The 4,861-nt window shown below is 26.7% G+C and overlaps 1 pseudogene; it reads right to left on the bottom strand.

Moving 5' to 3' along the window:
* Positions 1 to 3,333: 3,333 nt before the first annotated feature.
* Positions 3,334 to 4,450, bottom strand: LOC113362955 (annotated as a pseudogene).
* Positions 4,451 to 4,861: the final 411 nt, after the last annotated feature.

Raw genomic sequence — 4,861 nt, 5'->3', positions numbered from 1 at the left:
TCTTTTTTTAAAGTTTGAGTAAAGTAATTCACTCCTTCAACATTGATATAATGATATAAATTAATATATACATTAGACAAAAGATAACACAGAACCTTTCTGGGAACTAGAACAGACTAATATGATTCCAAATTTTATCGAACCGATATAATTCCAAGTATCAAAACGCTTGCTTTCATCTAGTATATTTGTCATTTTCCATTTATACAGTAAAACCCGATTTTTTCCGCTAAAGAACCGGTTCCCGAATTTTATCATTTTTATGGACAAACCCTAGTAGGAACTTCAATTCAACGAGATAATATTCATTAAATAATTATGAAAAATCAATGTATATATATATATACCTATTGAACTCTAAATGATATATATTTTTTTAAAATTAAATTGAAACGAAACGATTTTTTTCAATTATTTGAATGATTGTTAAAATGCATTTACTCATATCGGATTTAAATCGAAATTATAAAAATATATCCAATTTAATAAATTAGGAAAAGAAATTATCACTAACCTTATTTCATCCAGAGCCAGCACTGCGTACCATAGAGCGAACATAGCTTGTTAAAGGGACAACAGCACTTTTTTGATTGATTTAACGAACTTCTAAAATAATTTCGTGCGATCTGTAAATACACAAAACATTATAATACATTAGATACAAAATACATTAGATACGATTGCAATTCAGAAATGCGCATGATCAATAGGACAGACTGCCATGTGCAATTTTATGGTTAAATCAAGCGCCATCATAATATACATTTGACATTCTTTCATTTTGCTTCACATTGCTTTATAAATACGATTGAAATTGATTAATTATTTTTTTGAATTTAATTCAAAATTTTAATTTTATTTGAAAATAATACAAATTATTGAAAATTCAAAATATTATCGACTGCGTTCTTGATCAACAAATCATTAAAATTGTTATTTTAATCGCAAGAATAACAACATGGAAACCTATTGATCATTACATATTGAATATTGTAAATACATAATAATCTTACGTGGAAACCTTTATATTGTAAAATGTTTACAGTTTTATAATTTAGTACAATCAATTCACATTCATAATATATAATAAGGTAATATAATAATAAAATTACCCCGATAATAATATATTACCCCGAAACCAATTGTTAAATCAATAGCAAAAAAAAATTATAAAAAGAAAATAATTACGTACATATGCAAATATAACAAATAATTGTCATATTTTTATTTGAAATAAAAAGTCCAATTTCTGTCAAATAAATTCACTAAATCATTCCAATGGCTCACCAAAACATATATTTTAAATCACGAAATAAATTTAAAAATATGAATTCACCATCAACTTGCTTAATAATCAGATATCGGCGCCGAATCTTGCTTATTGTAAACTAGTAAAATTAAAATTTAAATATTTCGAATAATTGTGTTATTAATTAATTGAAAAATGTCTAATTATTCACTATTATAATTTTCGGCAATCGATTCGAAAAGAGCATTTCAGATGCAGCGGAATATCGTCTGACCCGGTTTCCCATTTATTGATCCGTTTACAAAACACTGAAATTCACCCTTATGCACTATATTCAACCTCAATATTAATCGGTCAACGCTTTGAAAACTTGACAGTCACGAGATTCCCAAAAAAACACAAAAATACACTAAATTAATAAAATAATTTATATATTTATACCTTGTACAGTTCCTCGCACGCAGCACAAACACTTGTAAAATTTTGAAAATTATTAGTACTTTTTTGGGTTTTTCAAAAAATAAACGTTTTAAACTTTTTTTTGGAGATTTTAAATTTTGGTTAGCACAATTTTGAAATAGTGTTTTGTTGTTAAAGCCTACTTTGATTTTCGTTATTATCGTTCAGCGAGCTAGAAAAACAGTGACACAGCCATGATCAAGTAAGCAATGACACGAATCATATAAACAGTGTGCAACCGAAAATCTAGTACTCGAACCGGGAATTTAAAAAGATGACAACAGAAATTATGACACTAGTAAATTAGATATATTTAAATTTACGATAACATACTAAATTGAGATTTTATTTACAATAGAAACACAAGATTCGTCGTCGTTACTTGTCACCGATGGAATGAAATATTAACGCAAACAATCTGTCTATAATCAAAATCGGAAAACCAACTTCCAAACATAAAAAAATATTTTTTATGCATAATTATAAAACTCGTTCAAATAAAGATTCAGATAAAAAAGCTTTACAGGATTTCTTCACTTAACATTTACACCTAATCTTTCAAAATTAGCATGTAATTCCAATCAAATGCATCTGAATTAATAATATTCATACAACTTAATCATATTCTACAATAATATACTATGCCTAGAACAGCTATAATATGATAATTAGGTGTAAGCAACATTTTTCCATAATGTAATTGCACAAATATCTTGCAATATCAAACAGAATTCCATACACAAATAAAAATGAAATGTGTGAAAAATAAATAAAAATTTCATCTATTCTACTTTTGGATGCGAAAATTTCCTTGAAATGTATCATAAGCAGTGGCAACTACTAAATAGTTTCAAACTTTCATACTTATAAAAAAACAAAATGCGCTTCTAATTATAATAAGCAATTCCACTGATCAACTTGCCGATTTAATCAACACTAGTCTTCAAGATTTATGAAATGGCATTTATATCTTTCAAATCAACGCAGCCGTCGAAAACTTTGTTAAAAGTCAAAATTTATATTCACATAGCCATGCATTTACCAACTTGTGTGCCGAATGATTCAAACTGACTTCAAATATACATAGCATTTGCAAACTGGTTTTTTAATAAAAAACAAACAATTGTTCTCTGGAAAGTTAAAAATAAGTATGTCTACATTATTACATATAATATACATATTTAAATAGCATAGCATTATAACAAATAAAAAGAAAAAATTAAGTCCCTGCTCAATTAACAAAACCTTTTAAATGATAAAAACACCTAATACATTCTTTCCAGTTTATGATAAATACTTCCAATGTGGATTTTTTCACATTCACAGTTTTCAGAAATTGCTATCACCAACTTCATCCGAACAACATTAATTGAACTTTAATTTTCTGCAAATTATTATGCAATTAATCTTTGTTTAGTAAGAAGTTAAGAAAATATCTATGTATGCTGTTGAACTGAGTCCTGATTAAAAATTTTGAATGCAAGAAAAACAATTCATTATTCATAAAATGTATAAAGATAACTATATTTCAGTTCTAACATTTTTTTATATATATATATTAATTTTTATAAAGTAACTATTCACAAATGTATATTTAAAAAAGGTAATAAGAGAGACTTCAATAGTATTTTGTTATTTTATCAAAAAGCAGCAGCATTTAGCTTCTGAAGATATTGTTTTCGACACTCCATGTCATCTGCAGGCCTATTGTATGGTACCCAAACAGGTTCACCCACAAAATATCTTTTTGCTCTTATGTAATTCTGAAATGAGAAAATAATTTAAAACTTTTCATTATAAATTTATTGCATATGAAAAATAAAGAACAAGAGTAATCATATAATATATATTTACAATTATGAATTTGTTCTTCATCATCTATTCTCTTTTACAAATAAAATAAAGAATAGATATCTATTCAATTGCACAATGAAAAAAAAGTAAAAATGTATGGAACGTTGAAGCAATATGATTTATTGAAATAAAGCATATTGTAAATATAAAGTATGTTTTACACGAATTGCTTCAGCTATTTCAAATATCAACTTATCCTTTGAAACCGATTCTGCCTCATAACAGACAAATGTTATGGCAAAGCCATGTTACGGTCCAGCTTCTATACATTATGCTAGTGAATTATACTGAATACTGTCAAAATTTACTGTGCATTCAGGCGTTTTACACATAAACTGCAATGCCACTCGTATGTTATGAACCCAATTCAGAAAGACCCTGTTATCTAACATCATTTTTATGACATTTGTGCATTTAGTCAATAATTTCAACTAATTTGTTGAAAGGAAAGTTCTTCATAACATAACCTTGCCATAACATTTGTCTGTTATGTTATGCGTCAGAATAGGTCCCAAAAATATAATTTAATAATATATATTTGTGTATTTTATTTATTATAAAATAATTCTTATTTCATAAACTACCTTCATATCCATGGTAAATCTATGATAGATCCCACTGGGAATTATTATCATGTCACCAGCCACAACATTAATTCTTATCCATTTATCACTTTTATCTCGTACATCAAAATATCCCAGATCCTTCCAAAACCAGTCTAATCTCTTCATCGGTATGCAAATGTTCTTTGAAAAAGCTTTCAATGTTGTTTCATAATTCTTTAAGCATTCAGGAGAACAAGTAATGTCATCTTCATAAGTATAATTTCTATCTGATTTTAGCTTCAATAAAACTTCATCGGTCGGTCTGGTAATGTAAGTGATCTATCTACAAAGAGGTGAAGGAGATTAGATACTTCACAAGAAAAAGTATGAGAGAAAGTTCATATGATAGTTTCAAAAGTAATCGAATTTTGTCATCTAAGACATATAATAAATCAATGACCTTATACTTATAAAATAAAGATTTTTCTATTATATTCAAGAATAATAAAAAATGCGTAAGTATACTCTATTAAATGACGTAAAAATTCTAATAGAAATACTTGAAATAACTGCCCAAAAGTGAGTGACTCATTTCTGATGTTCTTGAAATTTTAATTTCATCAAAAATTAAGTAAAAAGTTGTAGTAAGTAAGTAAAATAAGGTGATGTTGAAGAAGCATTTTAATTAAAATTCATCATTATTTGTAAAGCAATAAAAATTAATTACACCTAAGTCTGTTTTTACACGGTCTTT

This window comes from Ctenocephalides felis, unplaced genomic scaffold, assembly GCF_003426905.1.
Source record: "Ctenocephalides felis isolate EL2017-DRISC unplaced genomic scaffold, ASM342690v1 CF-g0.4_SCAFFOLD_00248, whole genome shotgun sequence".
Classification (NCBI taxonomy): Eukaryota; Metazoa; Arthropoda; class Insecta; order Siphonaptera; family Pulicidae; genus Ctenocephalides; species Ctenocephalides felis.
Note: the sequence above shows the minus strand (reverse complement) of the source record. Positions and strands in the feature narration are given on the sequence as shown.